General features: G+C 43.9%; 1 protein-coding gene and 1 pseudogene across 3 annotated transcripts in view; both read right to left on the reverse strand.

Moving 5' to 3' along the window:
* PIGL (phosphatidylinositol glycan anchor biosynthesis class L) overlaps window positions 1-23,779 on the reverse strand; it is a 97,369-nt gene that overhangs the window by 22,111 nt on the left and 51,479 nt on the right. The gene's annotated exons all lie outside the window — the stretch shown is intronic.
* On the reverse strand, window positions 11,840-16,885 carry LOC308254451 (serine/threonine-protein phosphatase 2A 55 kDa regulatory subunit B alpha isoform-like; annotated as a pseudogene). The gene is made up of 2 exons: window positions 16,852-16,885; window positions 11,840-13,128 (listed from the first exon to the last, which is right to left on the reverse strand). The product of its transcript is annotated as a serine/threonine-protein phosphatase 2A 55 kDa regulatory subunit B alpha isoform-like (transcript).

Genomic DNA, 23,779 nt, shown 5'->3' on the forward strand with positions numbered 1-23,779 from the left:
GAGGACCACACCAAGACACATCATAATTAAAATGCCAAGAGCAAAAGACAAAGAGAGAATATTAAAAGCAGCAAGAGAAAAACAGTTAATTACCTACAAAGGAGCACCCATACTATTGTCAGCTGATTTCTCAACAGAAAATATGCAGGCCAGATGGGAGTGGCAAGAAATATTCAAAGTGATGAATAGCAAGAACCTACAACCAAGATTACTCTACCCAGCAAAGCTATCATTCAGAATGGAAGGTAAGATAAAGAGCTTCACAGATGAGAAAAAGCTAAAGGAGTTCATCACTGCCAAACCAGTATTATATGAAATGCTGAAAGGCATTCTTTAAGAAGAGGAAGAAGAAGAAAAAGGTAAAGATAAAAATTATGAACAACAAATACATGTCTATCAACAAGTGAATCTAAAAATCAAGTGAATAAAAAATCTGATGAACAGAATAAACTGGTGAATATAATAGAATCAGGGGCATAGAAAGGGAGTGGACTGACAATTTTCAGGGGGAAAGGGGTGTGGAGGGTGCGGGAAGAGACGGGACAAAAATTGTACACCTATGGATGAGGACAGTGCGGGGGAGGTAAGGGCAGAGGGTGGGGTGGGAACCAGGTGGAGGGGAACTATGGGGGGGGGGAAAGAGGAACAATTGTAATAATCTGAACAATAAAGATTTATTAAATTAAAAAAAAAAAAAAGAATGCAGCTATCACAACAGCCTCAGACAGCACACCTTTTCCTGTTGCAGTTATTGGGGTTTTCTGTCATTTGCCACATTACCAAATCCTGATTTATATATGACATAAAATTTTAAAGTCTCCATTTTATTGATTATTTAGGTTGTTTCCAGTTTTTATTAAAGTAAAAGGTTGTAATGAGCATCCTTATACATAACTCTTTGTATGCATCTCTCACTATTTCCTTGGGATGACATGATAAAAATGTACTTTCTGAGTCAAAGGTGAAGAGAACATGTGTAGACCTCTCAAGAATCCTGTTATGAAGAGTAGATGGAAAGTGTGTTAACTGCAAGAAGTTCAGCATAAGGGAGTGTTTTTATAGGTTGAAAAGGAAAGACTAATAAGTATAACTCATATGAAGAGCTCATTCTTCCTAAAAATCTCAGGGGCTTTATACCTACAGTACTTTCTTATCCCTATGACCTCCCCGAAAAGTCCAGTTCATTTACTTCCTTTTAGAATCAGAAAGACCTGGTTTGAAGAGAATGATTGAGTTACTTGGGTACTTAGGCAGGCACCAAAGGGGCCAGCTGACTGGGAATATAACAGGGTACGTACATTGTCAAGACTCCAATTTCATCTGATTGACCAACTTTTCTCCTTGGAAACCACATGTATGTAAGTCAAAGCCAGTATGAAAGCAGCAGTCAAGCCTCAGAGTAGTCAACCTTTAGATTTAAAGCCAGGAATCACCCTCCCAATTTGACCTGAAATGTGAACCCTGCAACAGACTGGCCTCAACAATAGTCAGGTATTCAGCAGTTACCTTCCCAGGTTTGTGTAAGCCTACCGGGCTACAGGGAATGGTAATAAAGTTACTGAGCCTAGAAACTTTCTTTAATTATTAGCAAAGTTCTTCCTGGTTCTTATTGCAATGTTAATGAAAGAGTATGGAAATCTCCCGGTGCTGATGTGCCAGGGTAAGTTTGCTGAGTGTAAACCTGAAGCCGAGGGATATAATGGGCTGAAACCTAGGTTTGGCAAGTAAAACAGAGATGACCACTCAGAGGAATTGAGGACCAGGAAAGCCAGGGAGCTGCAGCAGGCTGGGTTGTGTGGCTCTTACTTAATGTGCTTCCCTTCTTTTGGGAGATTCCAGTCTGTGGAGCACTCTCAGCTCAGAAATAAGACTAAATCTCTGCAATATCTGGCATGTAACCTTCTACCCAGACTTTCCAAGTTAGAGACCTGAGTTCTTCTCATTAGGTCTTCACTCTATATCTTAAATCAGTGGTTGGCAAACTGCGGCTTGCGAGCCACATGCAGCTCTTTGGCCCCTTGAGTGTGGCTCTTGCACAAAATACCACGGCCTGGGAGAGTCTATTTTGAAGAAGTGGCGTTAGAAAAAGTTTAAGTTTAAAAAATTTGGCTCTCAAAAGAAATTTCGATCGTTGTACTGTTGATATTTGGCTCTGTTGACTAATGAGTTTGCCGACCACTGTCTTAAATCAATCAGGTGATGCATCCTGTTAAGAAGGCAGTAATAGCCCTAGCTGGTTTGGCTCAGCGAATAGAGCATTGGCCTGCAGACTGAAGGGTCTCAGGTTCGATTCCAGTCAAGGGACATGGCTCAATCCGTGGGGATCAAGCAGAATGCAGCCAGTCAATGATTCTCTCTCATCATTGATGTTTCTATCTCTCCCTCTCCCATCCTTTCTCTGAAATCAATAAAAATACATTAAAAAAAAAAGAAAAGAAAAAGAAAAACTCCATTTTAAGAAGGCAGTAATAGAGAACTGAGAATAAAGGCAGAACTCCCAAGGTCCTTCACAAAGGAAGTGTGAGGACTGTTTAAAACATTAAAAAGGTGGCCCTGGCTGGGAAGCTCAGTTGGTTGGAGCATTGTCTCGATGTGCCGAGATTGTGGGTTCGATCCCTGGTCAGTGCATATACAAGAATCAACCAATAAATGCATAAATAAGTGGAATAACAAATCAATGTTTCTCACTCTCTCTCAAATCAATAAATTAAAAAAATTAAAAACCATAAAAAAGTCTATTAAAGAAATAAGCCAGTCAGAGAAAGACAAGTGTCATATGATCTCACTCATATTGTTACAGAGAACCGGAATAATCAAACAATGCTCGGACAGTTTGGAGTCACACTTTATTCACCGGTGGGCTTAGAGAAAATGAATTCAAATTCTAAGCAAGGCTACAAGCAGAACTTCCCTTTTTATTAAAGAGCCAGCCCTATATGCACTTAGTGGTTATCCTGCTGCTGGCCTTTAAAACAACACAGTTCTATACAATTAAAAAATGCACCTGGCATGGCATTGAGAGTATGGGCATATCTAGTCTCTGGCCTACAAGGTCAGACAGCTAAGTTTATCTTCCTCATTATTCAAGCAGGCTAAAGCAGGCTAGAAAGCAAAGTTATTTTTTTAGAATAAGAGTCCGTCTAAAAAAACAGCAGAGAATTCCAAACAGTAGTTTTACAAAATAGGGGTTAGCCTTCTCAATATGTGGAATATAATGAACAACATAAACTGATGAACAAAAATAGATCCAGAGACATACATAGAAGCATCGAACAGACTGTCAAAGCTCTCAAACCTCAGAGGGAAGCGGGGGGGGGGGGGGGGGGGGGGGGGAGTAATAGATCAACCATAGGACTTTTATGCATGCATATAAGCATAACCAATGGATACAAACAGTAGTGGGGTGAGAGCCTGTGCTGGGGGGTTGGGAGCGGCAAGGGAGAGGTCAATGGGAGAAAAAGGAGACTCATGTAATACCTTAAACAATAAAGAACTTAAATTAAAAAAAAAATAACAAAGAACAAAATAAGCTGCATGTTACAGATTAAGGAATCTCAGATGGAAGCCAGTGGTTGAGGTGTGGGTAGGGAGAAATTAACCAAAGGATTCATATGCATAACGCATGGACACAGACAATAGGGTGATGAAGGCCTGAGGGGATTGTGGGGTAGGGGGGTCATCTGGAATGCTTTCAACAATAAAGATAAATCTCTAAAAGCCTGTTAAAGATTGGTTAAAGAGCCTGGCCGGCATGGTTCAGTGGTTGAGTGTTGACCTATGAACCAGGAGGTTACGATTCAATTCCCAGTCAGGGCACATGCCTGGGTTGTGGGCTTGATCCCCAGTGTGGGGTGTGCAGAAGGCAACCGATCAATGAGACTCTCTCAACATTGATGTCTCTATCTCTCTCTCTCCTTCTCCCTTCCTCTTGTAATCAATAAAAAAATATATAAAAAAAGATTATTTAAAGAAACTGGTATTTTACAAAGCAAGAAATGTAAGCTGCCAACATATATTCTATTTTTTTTCAAGATTATATATTTATTTTGTTTGTATCTTAATCATAGGAAGTAAATATATATATATATATATATATATACCAGTATATATATCTTTCCAACAATACATCTTAATCATCGGAAGTAAAAATTGACAGAATTAATAGAGCTGATGAATTAGCCAGCATATGGTGATATTTTAGCTTACCCTTCATAAACTAATAGATTGCAGAGCTTAAAAAATGAGTAGGAGTTTAGAAAATTTGGATAACAAAATTAACAAGTTTGGTTGAATAGACATATATAAAATCCTGTTATTAAAACATTGACATACACATTTTCTCAAGCACATCGGGAATATTAACAAGTGAATTTAAAGTATCATATATACATGCTTCCAATCTAAATACTACATAATAATAATGATGAAGTAAAACACTTCCTAAGTGTAAATATTTTTATATGATCAAAGTATGAATTTAACTACAAAAGCAGAAAATGTTAGCAGTAAATAGTTCTCAGTTCCAAAATTCTGATTCTTTGTTGCTATTCTCAGTGGTGCCCAATAGTAGTAGTTCTTTTTTATTTTTTTTATTTAATAAATCTTTATTTTTCAGATTATTACAATTGTTCCTCTTTCTTCCCCCCATAGCTCCCCTCCACCTGGTTCCCACCCCACCCTCTGCCCTTAACTCCCCCGCACTGTCCTCATCCATAGGTGTACAATTTTTGTCCAGTCTCTTCCCACACCTCCCACACCCCTTTCCCCCCGAGAATTGTCAGCCCACTCCCTTTCTATTCCCCTGATTCTATTATATTCACCAGTTTATTCTGTTCATCAGATTTTTTATTCACTTGATTTTTAGATTCACTTGTTGATAGACATGTATTTGTTGTTCATAATTTTTATCTTTACCTTTTTCTTCTTCTTCCTCTTCTTAAAGAATGCCTTTCAGCATTTCATATAATACTGGTTTGGCAGTGATGAACTCCTTTAGCTTTTTCTCATCTGTGAAGCTCTTTATCTTACCTTCCATTCTGAATGATAGCTTTGCTGGGTAGAGTAATCTTGGTTGTAGGTTCTTGCTATTCATCACTTTGAATATTTCTTGCCACTCCCGTCTGGCCTGCATAGTTTCTGTTGAGAAATCAGCTGACAATAGTATGGGTGCTCCTTTGTAGGTAATTAACTGTTTTTCTCTTGCTGCTTTTAATATTCTCTCTTTGTCTTTTGCTCTTGGCATTTTAATTATGATGTGTCTTGGTGTGGTCCTCTTTGGATTCCTTTTGCTTGGGGTTCTGTGTGCTTCCTGGACTTGTAAGTTTATTTCTTTCACCAGGTGGGGGAAGTTTTTGGTCATTACTTCTTCAAATAGGTTTTCAGTATCTTGCTCTCTCTCTTCTTCTGGCACCCCCATAATTCGGATGTTGGTACGCTTGAGGTTGTCCCAGAGGCTTCTTACACTGTCTTCAAATTTTTGGATTCTTTTTTCTTTTTGCTTTACCGGCTGATTGTTTTTTGCTTCTTTGTATTTCAACTCTTTGACTTGATTCTTGCGGTCCTCTAGTCTGCTGTTAGGTCTCTGTATAATATTTTTAATTTCAGTCAGTGTATGCTTAATTTCTAGTTGGTCCTTTTTCATATCCTCAAGGGTCTTGCTAAATTTATCGGCCTTTTCTAGAAAACTCTTGAAAAACCTTATAACCGTGGTTTTGAACTCTATATTCAGTTGTTTTCTTTCCTCCATTTCTTTCGTTTGTGATCTGTTTCTTTGTCTCCGCATTTTCGCTGCTTCCCTGAGTTGGTAGACTAGCTTTGTGTGGTAGGTGTCCTCTAGGGCACAGTGGCTCAGCCTCCCCAGTTACCTGAGGTGGACACTCTTGGTGCACCCCTTTGTGGATTGTGTGTACAGCCTTGTTGTAGTTAAGTCTTGATTGTTGTTGGTATCACTGGGAGGAATTGACCTCCAGGCCAATTGGCTGTGAGGATCAGCTGTGTCTATGCTGGGAGAACTTCTGTGCTGGAGACAGCCTTATGAGACAAGACTTGCAAAATTGCAAAAGCCTCTGTGCTCAGCTTGGATGGGGCGGAGTCTCAGGGAGGAGCAGACAGCCTTGGTTTCCTGTCAGCCCTGCCCTATGAGGCCCCTGGGTCTCAGTGTCCTGCGGTAATTGCTGCAAGCACCTCTGAGAGAAAGCCGCCCTCGAGTTTTTCTCGCTGCCAGACAGTCTAGTTTCTCCCCCAGTGAGTCGGGGTTCTCAGAAACTTTTCTGGAACTGGAGTTCAGCACAGTCAGGAGCTTCCGTCTCCCTCCTGCTTTAGAAAGCCAGCCGCGCACTCAGCCTCCTGTGCATTCAGCTGTCAGTCCTCTCTGCGCGTGTGTGCCTCCGGACCTCTGCCTTCCGCAGCTCCCAAGTCTCAGTGTGCTTTCTCTTTTCCTGACAGTCCAGATTTCCCCCGAATGAGTCTGGTTTCCCAGCGTCTCGCCTGGGACTGGAGTTCAGTGCAATCTGAAGCTTCCTTCTCCCTCCTGCTTTAGAAAGCCAGCTGTGCACTCAGCCGCCCGTGCACACAGCCGCTGTCCTCTCCGCGTGTGAGTCTCCGTACCTCAGCCTTTTGCAGCTCCTCTGAGTCTCAATGTGCTTTCCTCTTTTCTTCTAGTTGTAGAATTTCCACTCATCCAGCTTTCCTGTGGTTCTGGATGGTGTCCGTTTTGTCTTTTAGTTGTAGTTTTGATATTGTTGTGTGAGGCAGCAGTTTAGGTGTTTACCTATGCTGACATCTTTGTTTTCTCCCCAACATATATTCTTCCAATTTTCAGAAAGAATCAAAGAAATGCTAACTTAAAGCAGGACATCTGTGTGGAGAAGGGCACAGGGAATGGCGCTGTTCTAGACTATTGGTGGGAGTTTAAATTGCTACAATTAGAGAGCAGTTTGCTTATATGTGATTACTTGTGCCTTTGACCTTATCTTTCTAGAAATTTACTCTAAGGAAATAAGTAGAGAAGCCTAAAAGTCAAAGTCAGCTCAGGCAGAGACACCAATTTCATGGCCATTAAAGGGAGGAGATCCGAAATTCTGCTGCTCTGCCACCAGGGAGCGATTTCTCTAACCTCCTGTGTTGTGGCTTGTGAGAAATGCTCAAGATAAGAGAGTTTGGGGGCATTTTCAAAGCAAAAATAAAGAAAGTACAGATACACCTAAGGTAAGGAATGTTAATGCAACACAAAATAAGAAAACCCTCAAGATACTAAAGTTTAATTTTGGTTTTGACTTCTCAGTCTAAAAGAATGAGACATATGAAAGTAGAAATGTATTTAGAGGAATTGAATTTTGAAAGCAAGTCAGTTTGCGAGATAACTTTTAGATAAAGGGCTCTGGATGTGTCACATTCTGCAGATATCCTCATCTGGGTTTCCCAGAAAGCAGAGTCTAGGGTGCATGTGTATTTTATTGGGGTGTGTGACCCCTGGAAGCAGGAATGACAGAGGGAAGGAGAACCCACACAGGACGCTTTATCAACTTGACCCCTGCATGGGCATTGACTGCGTGATCTCATGGGAGTGTTTGAAGTTGTATGCAAGCATCTTAGACCTGCTCAGCTGTCCAGAGGAGAAAGAGCTATTTATCTTCACAGGGTGTTAACTCTTCAACACTTTAGGGCTGAGCAGGCTTGGGCACCCGAGTCTCTCAGCAATGACAGAGAAAACCTAGGGCAGAAAGGAGGGGGTGCAGAGCGGGGCCTGAGGCGAGCAGCTGTCAGGTGGCACCAGCCAACCCGGACCGCACACTGCCCAGGCTAGGAGGAGGGATCTGGAGGCGCACAAAACTCCCTCCCCCCTCCCCGCCCCAGCAGGGCTCTGAGAGGGTGAATCACTGCCATGGAGCCCACCGGGACTAGGCACACATGAGGCCCGAGCCTGGGGTTAAGGTTTAGGGATACAAACATGGACACAAACCCTGTTCCCTTCCCTCAGGAAGCTTCAGGCCCCGCAGGGCGAGCTTTGCATGGCGGTTTGGCTGCAGGATGCGAAGGATTTGCAGGGGGAAGGATAGGGCTGGGTAGGAGAGAAAGAGAGCCAGGTTGGGGTAGCAGCATCCCTTGCTCACGGTGCTGCAATCAGTCAGTGGGTGCCACAGGAAGCACCTCAGGGAGAAGACGACACTGTGTCCGGCTGGAAGGCCTCTGAGAAGGAGGTGGGTGTTGGCAAGCTATCAAACACAACAGAGGAAACCGACTTTTGCCAATCTTTTGGTCCAATAACTACAATCCTCACAGGCCCTACCCTGGGGTGTGTTTAGCAAACATAGTGTTAATACTGCTGGAAGTGCCCCAAACTTAGCCCTGCCCTAGACCTTTATGTTCAGTAAACAAGTCAGACCGCTGGCCTGTGTGGGCTCATCAACACAATGTTTGCTTTCCTGCTGGCTGAGTCCTCACACGCTGACCTTCTCTACACGCTAATGACTCACCCTGGCTGCGCTCTGGAACCCTGTCAGTGGCCATGGAAACGCCGGGTAAAACCTGTGGGTTGTCAGTTCCTTCAGTCACAAGTCACAAGGCCCTGCAAGGAAAGCCCCTTCCCCACTCTCCCTGGGGAAAGCCCCGCGGGCCAGGCCTCCTCTCCCCGCCGCAGCCCTGCGGGAAGGGGCTGGCTGCACACACTGCTGCTGCAGCTCCACCGGGGTTGGGTAACAGCTTATCTCGCTGAAAACTGAGTCCCACTTTTGCACACTGCACTCTGAACTTTCGTACAGACGGGAGGCTTGCACACCCTTATTTGGTCTTGTGGCTGGTGTGGCCCAGCTGGAAGGCTCAGCCTGCCCCTCCCCCATCCACCCCAGGCACAGTTCTAAACTTGATTACTTCCTTTGTCATCCAAGGCTGGCAAAGGTCACTTGAGTTCATTGAACACAGGCCAGAGGAGAGCACGAAAGGTTACCTGGGGCCTGTGCACTCCCAGAGGGCCTCAGACAGCTAATGTTGCCAGTAGAAACCCTGAGAAGGCAACGGAATTAGATCTAAGCTGAAGGGAGGCTGTAGATGCGCTTTCTAAAAGCAGAGCCAGGCAACATCTGGGGGTGTCTCAGGATCACCAATGACTAGCCTAAGATAAACAGTAGGGAAAAGAAACAGGGGAAACATAAGCAAAGGAGAAAGGAAAAGACAGAAAAGTTAGAGACTGAAAAAAGAGGAGCACACGTAAAAAGCAATGCAGTTAGCAGCCCAAAGACCAAATGTCCTAAGAGACCCTTGTCCACATAAGGCTTAAAGCTTCCAACCCTAACCATAAAATGGCTTTTTCCTTTCTCATAGTGAAAGGAATTTTAGAGACAGGACAGGCAGGGAATATGGGGGGTGGAGGATTCATGGGAGAGGAATGCATAGGTGAGGGCTTGGGGCAGCCAGAATGTTTATCTTACTTTTACAGAGGATAGAGCAATGTCAGAAGGTAAGGGGAAGGGGAAGGCATACATTCACAGAGGACAGAGGAATGTTGCAAGGTAAGGAGGGCACCAGGTGGGCTTTGAACTTTGAAGCTGATACTATGCAAGAGAGTGACCAATTAGGAAAACACGGGGACATAAATTAAGGAAGAGTCTAATTAGAAAGGGTCATGTTCAGACAAAGAGCTCCTAGCATTTATAAGCCCAGAGACAAAGAAACTCAGAAGATTGATGTTTTTCCCATTAGAGAGAGCAAGCAGACTTTCCCCATTTTGGGACCCCTACCCAGGGGGTTCCCTTTGGGGATCCTTGCCCAGGGGGAGTTTGTATATGGTTCCAATAAACTTACACATTTTTATTTAAAATCTTGAGCCACGAATTTTATTCTTCAAACTTTGCAGGATAAGAACCCACAGGAAGAGTCCGCACCCCAAGTTCCATGTATCAATAGGACATGAAAGGGATTTGCGAACCATGGCTGTTAGGTGTTATGCGAAGTCAGTTACACTGCCTGTGCTCACTTTCCCAGAAAGAGCCATTTCATGTTACTGCAACAAATAAAGTCTGCAGTTTGCAAAGTTCGTGTGAAAAATCTTTTTGTAAAAATTGCCAATTTGGCCCTAGCCTGGTGGCTCAGTTGGTTGGAGAATTGTCCTTACACCAAAAGGTTGTGGGTTTGACCCCTGGGTTGGGGGAGCCTGTAGGAGGCAAACAATTGATGTTTCTCTTACATAGATGTTTCTCTCTCTCTCTTCCTCCCTCTCAAATAAATAAATAAATAAATAAATAAATAAATAAATAAAAATATCAATAAAAACATATCCTTAGGTGAGGATAAAAAAGCTGCCAATTTGCTGTCCCATGGGGCTACTGAAAAAGAGGAAAGAACCTGTTGGATTCACATCGAAGAGGCCATTGGGCTCTGCTTGCCCCCGGGAGCCTCAAAAGAGGTGGTAAAGTCCTCCCTCTGCCCCCATTCTTTTTTTTTTTTTGTTAATCCTCACATAAAGATATTTTCCTCACAGATTTTTTAGAAAGAGTGTAAGGGAAGGGAGAGAAAGAGAGAGAAATATTGATGTGAGAGACACATCAATTGGTTGCCTCCCACTCATTCCCCAATCAGGGCCAGGTATCGAACCTGCAACCCAAGTACGTGCCCTCAAATGCACGACCCTTTGGTGCGCAGGCTGACACTCTAACCATTGAGTAGCACAGGCTGAAGCTCTTGCCCCACTCTTGACAGAGAGTGGTGGTAGGAATGGGTTTGCAAGTATTCTTGGATACAATGAATACAGAAAAGGAATTTCCTAAGCAGAAGGCTTGTAATATTATTTTGAATAGAGAAGAAAGGGGTAGTAGCATAACCCTTGGTCTCTAAATCTTAGGTTGCCTGAAATTTCTGCTTCATTGTTTTGTTTTTTTTTCTCTCCATTCTTTGTCTCTTTTATTCAGTGGTAATTCCCCCACCCTCCCGCCCCCTTATTTTCAGTGCCAGACATGGCAAGGAGTGATTATAGCCAACTGTTATTAAAACATTTGTTCATGCCCTGGCTGGTGTGGCTCAGTTGGTTGAGTATCATCCCTTACACCAAAAGGTCGCTGGTTTGATTCCCAGTCAGGGCACATGCTCAGGTTATGGCTTTGGTACTGGGTTATGGGAGGCAACCAATACATGTTTCTATTTCACATAGATGTTTCTCTCTCTTCCTCTCTCTCTAAAATCAATAAAAACATATTTAAAACACACACACACACACACACACACACACAAACAAAAATCCCAAGAGTCCAGTTCACAATATATATAACCACCCTTTACCACTGACCCCAAACTGACTCATTAAGTGAGCTTTCATCTTTCTTTTCTTAATATACCACCACCAAGACCGTGTGTAAAGGGCAAGGGGAAGAGACATGAAGGTGAAGAGTCCAGGAGGCCAGAAGAGGAGGAATGCTATAAGCCACAGTAAGAATGAGCTGTATTTAATTTAAAAAGGGGGGGAGGGGTGTATTCCACACATGATACAGTAGTGAGAATACACAATTAAATCCTATAAGTATGACTGAGGCTTTCACTGAGTTTGATGTCATCACAATGGAAGACACAAAAAAGTGGAATAAATTAATGTTGACACAGTCCAATCTGGTCCAGTAGGCAAGATGGTGCAAGAAGTCATTTAAATTAAAAGTGCCCTACCCTGACCTCATGGCTAGCAGACATGGAGAACACCACAATGATGAACCCACAGAGCTTCCTCCATGTCGCTATAAGAAAATGTATTGTCCAATGGCACATTGTCAAATACTGGAAGGAGGCGCCACGATGGACCTCTCTCTTTTTAGGTATGAATGCTCGAGTCAACTATCTCTACTAAGCAGGAATGCCAACCCTACTTCACTTTGTCTTGAAATATAGACAGATTGTTTGTAGTCGCTACAACAATGATTCTCTTTGTGGGGTGCCAGCTGTATGAGGCATGTTCTTGTTGAAGTCTAGGCTGTGTTCTCTCACCACTTGCACAAACTCTGTGTGGCTTTAGAACCATGCAAGGTTTATTGTTTTCTCCTGATGCTTCTAGGGTTATGTCTCACTTTGTGTTCCTGTCAAAAATTCTGAAAAAATTGTAAGATCCAGTCATGATAATACTATCAGAGGCATTCCAACAACATCCAAACTTGTCAAATATTCAGTCATTTTCATACAGTGAACCAGCTTACTTCTGAGGTTTTTCATGTACCTGGTATGTTTCCACATGCCTGGTCTCCATATTTAAGATCCAAATTTTAGTTTCTAGTCATCATGTATCGACCACTATGGCTGAATTTTACATCAGGAATAGAGAAGATGATAAAAAAAAAAAAAGATGTGTTACTGGGATCTTCAGATTCCTAAAACAGTTTAGAATGCTGTCACAGAGGGCATGTGCCCTTATGTCACAGAACCCAACAGTTCCTTCACTGGGCCATATACAAACGTGCTGCAGCTGTCTTCATGGAATTCTGTGCTGTAATCACCTCTGTTATCTCTTCCATGGTGCAGGCTTGATATCCACAATATTAAAACTCCTATCTGTAATTTCCAGATGTCAAAGATTAATCCATAAATCATCTGCAGATAAATGTTCCATAACCACTATTAACAGAAATTGAGTTGATGTGATATGTGTGAGCACTGGCAAATATTCTTCACAGACTGGCCTCAGCCACGAGATCCATGGGCCTAACGACTGGCATGCAATCTTCCTCTTTTAAGTTACACCCTTCTGGTCTCTTGTCCCTTTCACTGATTTTCTGTAATTTTGTTTTACCATATTGATAGACAATAAAAACTGGGCAGCATTTTTCTGGGATAACCACCTAATTTTGCTGATCTTCTATTTCTAAACTTTGCAAGTAGTCAAACTCTGGTTCGTGGCTCTGAAAGGTGCTGTAAGCATGATATTCCTCTGCTATGAGATTGTTCCCCTGCTTCTGTTGAAAGATGATGACTCTACTGTCTTTATCTCCTGTTGCTACTAATTCTCCAGAGTGTGTAATTCTACTGCAGAAATTACATATACTTCTGCCAACTCATCTACTGCTCCTTTCACCTGAGAAGAACACTGGATATCCTTTCCTCCACTCCTGCCATGTTGTGCTGCATATGGTGACCTGCCGGATTCCTCGGGATCTCCACTTCCTGGAGTCACCCCTCACTTGGGGATGGTGGGCAAAGAGGGTGGTGGCGGGGGAGAAGGGAGCCTGGTGGGCAGAGGAGCACTCTGGGGCTCTCCTGCTCTTGCTCTTGCTCCAGCAAAGGCCAGGGTCAGGCCACTCCTAATTTTTTTTTTTTTAAAGAACCAAAATAAATTAGTTATTTCAGAGAGGAGGTTCATCCTGACTTTGGCAGGCATCTGAAACATTGCCATATACCAAGAAACAAGACAAGGCACAAAGCCACAAACTTGGAGCCTTGAATCTCCCTGGGCCAGCCAGGCCTTGCTAATTATAAGCACCCACTGCGATCTGGGCGAGGCACGCTGGGAGCTCTGGGAAAGATTTAGGGAAACGCTACCCTTTAGGTTCCCCTGAACTGCAAGGCACTGTGCGCGGTGACATAAGGAATGCAAGTGGGCAGAAAGGATCAGACAAGTGTTCAAATAACAAAATCTAAGACAAAAAGTGCTATAAGGAAAGTCAGGCAAGTTGCTATGAGGGCTCAGAGGAGGGAAATACAAGGTTCTGTGTATGGACCAAAGTCGACTCGTGAAGGCAAAGGCACCTGAGCCGGGTTAGGATGCGTGGGCTCCCGGCAGGAGTCCCGAGTTCCAGACTGAGGAAAGCCTGAGCCACGCTGTACAGGGTGAGCGCACAGCTGATCTGAGAACCGGAAGTTGTGTGTGTGTGTGTGTGTGTGTGTGTGTGTGTGTGTGTGTGTGTGTGTTGGTGTGGGGGGGCGGGACGGATGGATTCACAGCTAGCAGCTGCGGAGGGGTTTCAACAGTGCCTGTTGAGAAACCGTTAGTGGCCTCTGAAAGCAGTGTCAGTGAGGTGGGATAGGCAGACGCTAAAGGACAAGGACGGAGGTCAGTGAGGGCTCAGAAAGCAGCGCCAGTAAGCTTTCAAGAAGTTTGAGAGTGAGGAGAAAGTGAGGGAAAGAATGGAAACCTAGGAGATCTGGGGAAGGGTTTTGAACAATCTTGAGGATGTTGGAAGAGTGAGGTAAAGAAGTCCGTCCAGTTGGTAGAGAATAAATCTAGCCGAGAGAGGGAAAATAACAGAGACAGGACACGAGGAGGTGCGGAAAGAACAATCTGATGAGGGCGATTTGCAGAAGAGGAACACATCGAGTGGCGAGCAAACAGCTCTTGATTTTAACTGGTTAATCATTCCCACTTCATCAGATTGCTGTGAGGATTAAATGAGACGATGTTTGAAAATTACTTAGAACAGAGCTTGGCATGTGGTCAGTGTCCATTAAGTGTTAGCAGTTACGCTGATTCTTGTTTTGAAGGTAACTTTAATGCTGAGGAATGAAATGAGACTTCACAAAGCAGTGGTCACACAAGAGCGGCGTGCCTGTAAATAGATTACAAACTGTAGAGAAGAACAGAGCCAGGCTCTGATGGGCCTTGAATACTAGCTAAAGGCCCCTATTGTACAAAGTCAGGCACAACAGGGGGCTTTTCAAGGTTTTTGAAGACTCAGCCTGTGTTTTAGGAAGGCAGACTCTGGGGTAGGCTAATTGAGAGAAAAATTCTGTGTGGCCCTAACCGGTTTGGCTCAGTGGATAGAGCGTCGGCCTGCGGACTCAAGGGTCCCAGGTTCGATTCCGGCCAAGGGCATGTACCTTGGTTGCAGGCACATACCCAGTGGGGAGTGTGCAGAAGGCAGCTGATCGATGTTTCTCTCTCATCGATGTTTCTGACTCTTTATCCTTCTCCCTTCCTCTCTGTAAAAAATCAATAAAATATATTTAAAAAAAAAAAATTCTGTGTGGAAGTCCAGCTATGAGATGGTGAGGGCCTGAGTTGAGAGGGTGGGAATGAAAAGATGGAGATAAATAAATAATGAAGCAGAGCTAGATTCTACACGACTAGAGTGCTGAGTAGAAGTAGGGAAGGAAGACCAAGAGGACCTGAGGCACCCACCACAGTGACTTTGGGGAGGATGCTGTGTCAACAGCACAGATGTGAAAACTGATTGCCTAGAAGAGGGCTGAAGAGAGAACTTTGAAGATTTATGAAGAAAGAGCTAGCAAGGAGAGGGGCCAACAAGGACTGAGAAGGAGCAATTGGAGATCGCCTGACTAGTTCTGGGTAGTACATATGCAGCAAACCACATAGGCATGCCACAAGCGAGGCGAGGTGCTGGTAACTGAGCATGATGAATGCACAGGGACTGATAGTTCATCAAAGAAACTTTCATGAGCAATGTCCTGCTGGCCATCCAAGTTTGTGCTGAGGCCCACACTGGATGCATTCCCCTCCTTATAAAGAGTTTTAGCAGCTGTGAGGAAGGAGGACAGAACAGAGCCTACAGTGAAGTTAATGGCTGGCCAAGAGCGAGTGAGCTGCTGAGCATTCTCTGAAGTAAGGGTCAAGAATGAATCTGAGCCTGTGACCAACCTGCAGGGACCTCCAGAGGCAACCCTGACAGAGCAGAGGTGACCTATGAGATAAGGCTTTAAACTTGACCAATGGATTCTAATAGAACTGAAGTGGATTCCTATTCTAACTCATTATCCTATCTAATAAAGAGGGAATATGCAAATTGACTGTCATGCTGTAACAAGATGGCTGCGCCCACAGTGGAGGCAGGGATTTCATAACACAAGATGGCTGCGCCCAGAGCAGAGGCCAAGTTCCCGTAACAAGCCTTAACAAGCAATCAGCAGGGACCTGAGGCTGCACCCCCCGGCCCGGCAGGGCTTGACAGGGGACCTCAGGCCATGCCCCCACCCGCGGGGCTTGATGGGGAACTCAAGGCGTGCCCCCTGCCCTGGGGCTGGGGGACCTCAGGCCATGCATCCCGCACTGGGCCGGGGGACCTGAGGATGCGCCCCCTGCCTGGCGGGGATTGACGGGGGGCCTCAGGCCACGCTCTCTGGCCCAGGCCAGGGGACCTCAAGGTGAGCCCCTCCCCCAGACCGAGCGAAGCGACCTGAGGCCATGCCCCCCACCCGGCAGGGCTTGAAGGGGGTGGGGCCGGCCGTGTCTGGGTCTCGCGCGATTTTGAGGCGCACGTGGGTGGGCAGGGATTTGACTCTGGTTCCCATGGCATGCCCCAGACTCTGACAGGAGGAAGATTTTCATATACATTTTACTAATTTTCTTTCATCTCTGACACTTCTATTAGAGAAAGGGCAAACAGCAATATTAAAATATTTCCTCTAATTAATTCCCTTTTAATGTGCACGAATTTCGTGCACTGGGTCACTAGTCCTATATAATAAAGCAGTAATATGCAAATTGACCATCCCGCCATCACAAAGATGGCAGCGCTCACAGCGGGGGTAGGGCCGGCTGCTCCACACGCCTGCTGCTTCAGTTCCCTTGGCTTCTTGGGGGGTGTTCCGGGGGGGAGTGGGAGGCCCAGCAGCCATGAAGAGGCCAAGCCAAGCCACCTGGCGGTACTGTGGCGAAGAGGCCAAGCTGCCTGAGGTCCCGGGTGAAGAAGCTGCTCTGCTGACCAGCCTGCGCTATGGAGCTGTTTGGGCACGTGGCACAGGTCTGAATCGCTTTTCCCTTGAGCAACGTTTTTCCATGCGTGCATGTACAATTTTAGGGTTTTGTTTTGGTTTGTTTTTACCCCAGAGATTGAAGGTTATCACCAGCATTATCTTTCATGTTTTTGAATCATCCTCTGTGCTTCTCTAATTTTTTGGTTGATAGTTTCCCGGGTCACGGGAATCTCCCTCTACCCAGAGTTAGGAGCACCAGCCCAGGTCCACCCATCGACCCGGTCCTGACTGCGGGGGTGAGTTCCTGCAGGCTGGGGTTTGATCCCCACACATTAGCAGTAGGAGACCAGTGTCTTTGTTATTGCTGTGTGTCCAGGTTTTAATTGGACAAATGCGGTCCTGGGCGCCAGTTTAGGAAATCTTTCAGAAGAATTCTGTCTGGGTTTCCCCAAATTCCCTCAGCCCCTACTTACCCCTCTGTAAAGGCACAGAACAAGTGAGGCCCCTTAAATAAATATCAGAGGTCTCCAGCAACCATGGGCCTCTCTCATCACAGTCATTTGGACTGCATGGCATTTGAGTATTAATCTGGGCACCATGACAGAGAAACACAAGCTCAAATCATGATCTCTGCCCTTAAATAATTCACAATCTTATTAGAGCGAGTGGATGATAAAAATGCAGCAATGACATCAGAATGTAAGGCAACAATACAGAGAGGAACAGAGGCAATTGCTAGGGTGATTTTCCAACAATTAGTACAAAGAGTATGTTCTGTGAATTAAATTAAAAAAAATGTGTGGAAGTAGCTGCTTCATGATTATGGCATCCCTTCCTATTTTAAAGGAAGCTGAGTTCCATGTGAACTGTGTACTATGCTATGATATTTGAGGCAGAGAACAAGGGAGGCCCTAAGTGTACTATGCTTTGATATTTGAGACATTCTTTAATTGTTCAATGTGATTTATTTCTGTATGCCTCAGTTTTATAATAGTTCAATTACTAGAATAATATATCTTGCCATAAAATATTACTAGAAGATCAAATGATCAGGTGACATTTATTGTTATTTTCTATAAATGAACACAATCTCTGGTATGCTAAAGTGATAGGTATTATAGAAATATTCAGATAGGGAGACATACAGGCTTGATTATAAGTGAGGTTTACTATCACAATCCAAATTTATTGCTTAAAAAAAAAAAGCAGGACAGAGAAACCAAGATGGCGGCATAGGTAAACACCTAAACTGCTGCCTCGCACAACAATTTCAAAACTACAACTAAAAGACAGAACGGACACCATCCAGAACCACAGGAAAGCTGGCTGAGTGAAAATTCTACAACTAGAAGGAAAGAGAAAAGCTCACAGAGAATTGGAGGTACGGCAAAGGGGCTTTGTGCGCGCAGAGAGGAAGGGCGGCTGAGAGCCTGGCTGACTTTCTCTGGCGGAAGGGGGAAGGAAGCCTCCGACCGCACTGAACCCCAGTTCTGACTGCACTGAACCCCAGTTCCGGGCGAACCCCTGGGGACCCACGCTCTTATGGGGGGAGTCTGGACTCTCGGGCGGAGACTCGAGCTGGGAAAGGCAGAAGTCTGAAGGCGCACGCGGGCCAGTGTGCACAAAGGCTGCGGAAGTTGCCACAGGCTTTCCCTGGTGGAAGGGAGTCAGAGGATTCTGACTGCACTGAGCCCCAGTTCTGACTGCAGTGAACCCCAGTTCCAGGCGAGCCCCTGGGGACCCACGCTCTTGTGGGGGGAGTCTGGACTCTCAGGCGGAGACTCGAGCTGGGGAAGGTGGAGGACTGAAAGCGCACATGTGCGCAAGGGCAAGGCTGACAGGAAGCCAAGACTGAGACTCCACCCCATCCAAGCTGAGCACAGAGGCTATTGCAATTTGGCAAGTCTAATCCTATAAGGCTGTCTCCAGCACCGAACTTCTCCCAGCATAGACACAGCTGATCCTTACAGCCAACTGGCCCGGAGGTCAATTCTTCCCAGTGATACCAACAACAATAAAGACTTAATTACAACAAGGCTGTACACACAGTCCACAAAGGGGTGCACCAAGAGTGTCCACCTCAGGTTAACTGGGGAAGCAGACCCACTGGGCCATATTGGAAACCTAGCACAAATATCTACCTTACCAACTCAGGGAATCAGTGAAAATGTGGGGTCAAAGAATCAGATCACAAACGAAAGAAATGGAGGAAAACAAACGACTGGATATAGAATTCAAAACCACGGTGATAAGACTTTTTAAGAATATCCTAGAAAAGGCCGATAAATATAACGAGACCCTCGAAGATATGAAAAAGGACCAACTAGAAATTAAACATACACTGACTGAAATAAAAAATATTATACAGAGACCCAGAAACAGAATAGAGGAACACAAGAATCAAGTCAAAGAATTGAAATACAAAGAAGCAAAAAACACTCAACCGAAAAAGCAAAAAGCAAAAAAAAAAATCCAAAAAGTTGAAAATAATGTAAAAAGACTCTGGGACAACTTCAAGCGTACCAACATCAGAATTATGGGGGTGCCAGAAGAAGAGAGAGAGCAAGATACTGAAAACCTATTTGAAGAAATAATGACAGAAAACTTCCCCCACCTGCTGAAAGAAATAGACTTACAAGTCCAGGAAGCACACAGAACCCCAAACAAAAGGAATCCAAAGAGGACCACACCAAGACACATCATAATTAAAATGCCAAGAGCAAAAGACAAAGAGAGAATATTAAAAGCAGCAAGAGAAAAACAGTTAATTACCTACAAGGGAGCACCCATACGACTGTCAGCTGACTTCTCAACAGAAACTATGCAGGCCAGACGGGAGTGGCAAGAAATATTCAATGTGATGAATAGCAAGAACCTACAACCAAGATTACTCTACCCAGCAAAGCTATCATTCAGAATTGAAGGGCAGATAAAGAGCTTCACAGATAAGAAAAAGCTGAAGGAGTTCATCACCACCAAACCAGTATTATATGAAATGCTGAAAGGTATTCTTAAAGAAGAGGAAGAAGAAAAAAGTAAAGAGAAAAATTATGAACAACAAATACATATCTATCAACAAGCGAACCTAAAAATCAAGTGAATTAAAAACCTGAGGAACAGAATAATCTGGTGAATATAATAGAATCAGGGGCATAGAAAGGGAGTGGACTGATAATTCTCAGGGGGAAAGGGGTATGGGGGGTTCATGAAGAGAATGGACAAAAATCATACACCTATGGATGAGGACAGTGGGGGGGAGGTAAGGGCAGAAGGTGGGGTGGGAAATGGTTGGAGAGGAGCTATGGGGGGAAAAAAAAGAAATAATTGTAATAATCTGAATAAAGATTTATTTAAAAAAAAAAAAAAAAGCAGGGAGCCAAGTAGAAACTGAACCAAATATAAGCCCTTGAAGGGCAAATGTAAATTGGATAAGCTTCGCTATTACAAGAGCAATAAGAAAAAATTCAGATGCAAGAATGAGAAGCACACTGCATCCACTCTAAGTTGCTGCTAAAGAAAAAGAATGGTATACTATGAAAATACTTAATACACATTGTAAAGAGATTTGTTCAAAGAGGATTTCCTAGAGTAGGTGGTATTTCAGTTAATTTTTTTAAATGTGAAGAGGTTAGCTAGATAAGAAAAAGGTGTAGGGGTCCCGGATTGCAGAGGGTGCAGGCCGGGCTGAGGGACCCCCGCCGCCAGCACAAATTTCATGCACTGGGCCTCTAGTTAATAATAATCACTAATTCTGTAATCATTTAATAAGAGTTTTTGCATAATGAGTGATTTAAAATGTTTACAAAATCTTCTCATTGCTCATTTCTTCATGTAGATGAACATTTCTTCTACGAGTGAGTCTTGTGTTATTCACTATTACTTTGCTGCTGGGGCTATAATGGGCTGAGTCCCATGTTCAGCTTGGACACTAGCTCATCCTCCTGTTACAAACATCAGGGTATCTGAAGAAGTGGCATTTTGCATTGACCCTTTTGCAGCCTTAATGAGCACTCAGTTACCTGAGACTGTTCTTAATAAGGGTGGTAGTCTGCAGAAGAACACCTTCTTGCCAAATGGTACTGTTGATGCATTAACTAGAGAATGTAAGAATTTAGCAACCATCTAAGTAATCCTGTTAGCCTTAGAAAAGTCAGTCTAGGGTTATTTTTTGAAACCAATGCTGACTTACTAGTTTGAGAGATAAAGTGGTTCAGTTTTCAAGGTGTCCAGGTATGGATATTAAAGCTATATAGACATTTTCCATAATAGTATCAACTATCTGGTGAAATAAAACCCAAACCAATTATCTCTAATTCAGCATTCCATCATGGTATCTCGTTCCTAAAACTTGGGCTTTTCAAAAGTTGTAAAGGACAACAATATGGATTCTTTGAGTCTCCATCCTGCACTCTCTGAGACCCTGGTTATTGGGGGCATGGAGAAGTCCAAGTCATTGGGCCATCAACCACTCCCCTCACCCGGAACCAGGGAGGGTTTTCAGAGGACTGTGGGCAGGCAAGACTGAGGGAAATTTGGGGTATGTGACATTTTCCAGGAAGACCTTATCTGTTGGTGGTCAGATGGCTTCTGAAAGGCAAATTTTTCTTAAAAACCAGGTGGTGTCCATATCAGGGCAGTCTACCATTATGGCAAGTTATGTCCTAGTCCACTGATCATCCCCATCTGAGCAGCACCCCATGATACCTGTCCCTCCCTCCTGACTCCTGTGTTAGGGTCCACCTTAGCAGCATCCCCATGGATACCTGTTCCTCCCTCCTTCTATTCTCTAGGCCACATCAGAATCTCTGAGGATGAGTATCTGAAGGTTTTCAGTGCTCGCCCTGGCTGGGTGGCTCAGTTGGTTGGAGCATTGTCCTGTACACCAAAAGGTTGTGGGTTCGATTCCTGTTCAGGGTGAGTACAGTAGGCAACCGATTGATGTTTCTCACATCGATGTTTCTCTCTCTCCCTTCCTCTCTAAAATCAATAAAAACCACATGTTCAGGTGAGGATTAAAAAAAAATAATAAAACCAAGGTTTTCATTGCTCTAGTTCACCGGTGGCTTGCTCACTTCTTATCACACAGAAGATGTAACATTGGGCAACACCACCATTGTACCAAATTCCAGCTCTTTCTTCTGGACCTTATTTCCCCTTGTCATTGAAAATTCTACTATGGATCCCCCCTTTCTTCCTCCTTCTCCTTTGGCCAGTCTTAACAAACATTCTCCAATATCAGTATCCAAATTCTTCTAGAATTAATATTTTTTAAAAAAATATATTTTATTGATTTTTTACAGAGAGGAAGGAAGAGGGATAGAGAGTTAGAAACACTGATGAGAGAGAAACATCAATCAGCTGCCTCTTGCACACCTCCTACCGGGGATGTGCCCGCAACCAAGTTACGTGCCCTTGACCGGAATCGAACCTGGGACCTTTCAGTCCGCAGGCTGACGCTCTATCCACTGAGCCAAACCGGTTTTGGCATAGAATTAATATATTTTAATAGACAAAGAACTAGGCATTAATATTGCAGCAGAAAATATATACATCTACCAGGCTAGGGATTTATAAGGAAAATATTTGAGAAATAATTCAAATCATTTCAAGATCATTCCCAATTGGATTGATTCTGTTTGGTGTGGTTACTTGAAAGTATATACAAGGGCACATGTGCAGTGCTGGCTAGGAGAATGTCTTAGTTCCTATGAATATCCTGTCTAGCTTTGTAGATAGCAAATATGCATGTTCTTAGGGATGGAATGGCATTCATTTATTAATAACTTCCAATACCCAGTCTCTGAAACAAAAGCATTTGATATTCTTTCAGAGCAATTAAAAATACTTAGGCTTTTCTTAAGCAAGGTGCAATGCTGCTAGAATTAGCATCTAAAAGATGTCAAAATGTAGCTTATAAAAATTAGTTAAAAATGAACTATAGTATTGTTCTGCAGCAATGTTTTCCACCTGAGGTCCACAAATCCCTAAGAGTCTGTGGCTAAATTCATAGGGGTCCATGAGTTCTTAGAAAAAGGTATTTTTATTTAGATAACAATCTAAAACATTTTATGATTATTTCACTGACAATAAATGGATAATGTCCATGTGATTTTCCTGCTTATATTTACACTAGAGGCCTGATGCACAGATTTGTGTATCGGTGGGCTCCTTTGGCCTGGCCTGTGCCTTCTTGCAATCTAGGACCCCTTGGGGGATGTCAGACTGTCAGTTTCGGCCTGATCCCGCAGGCCAGGCTGAGGGACCCCACTGCCTCTAGTATGCATTTAAGATCTTTGGTTAATCTCCTCCCACACTCCTCCTTCCCCCCTCCCCCCTGAGATTCACCAGTCTGTTCCATGTTTCCATGCCTGTGCATTGAGCATCTGCCCCCTGGAGGTCAGTGTGCATCATAGCGACTGGTTGAATGGTCACTTAGGCTTTTATATATATAGGTGTCTGAGAACACATGAGTCATCTCAAAGTATCTGAAATTTTTTCTTTCAAACAGGATCTGATACTTTATGTAAGCTAAATATAAACAGAAAATTAAATTAGGAAGAAAAAAGATCCGTACATTATCAAGGTTAACAAACCTTGCTCCACAGTACTTGGGTTAAAAACCAGTCCAAGTTCTCTAGGCAATAAAAGCAAATCTATCTATATCAACCCTCTCCTTCCACAGCCTTGTAAGACCCTTAACTACTCTCATGTGTGGAGTTAACATGAACCCAGGCAGGCACAATGTGGGGGAACCCATCCCTAGGAACAGCTAGAATTACCAATGTGAGGGCATAATTTAGACAGCATCCAAAGGGCCAGTGGTGAATCTTAAGCATCTGTGTGAGCATCAAGCTCATCTTTCCCTCAACAACTCCTGTTTTTCCTGGTCCACATGCTGAGCTTTGCCTTGATTGGCTCATCTGTTTCTCTACTGAGAGCACACTTGGTCAGGACCTCATGAGGTCTGGTGAGACCATATGTTAAAGCCGAATGACTTGTCCCAGTTTCCTGTCCTAGATGCTGGCTGTGGTCTAGCTCCAAACAAGGTCACCTCAGAATCACCACGGAGCCACTTGCCTGACTTTGACCACCTCTGGAGCTAGAAACTCTGCTGCAGTATCTTACCCACTAGATTGGGCCTCCCTGGAAACAGACACGAGTCCAGTTC

Source organism: Plecotus auritus (assembly GCF_963455305.1).
Source record: "Plecotus auritus genome assembly, chromosome: 7".
Taxonomy (NCBI): domain Eukaryota; kingdom Metazoa; phylum Chordata; class Mammalia; order Chiroptera; family Vespertilionidae; genus Plecotus; species Plecotus auritus.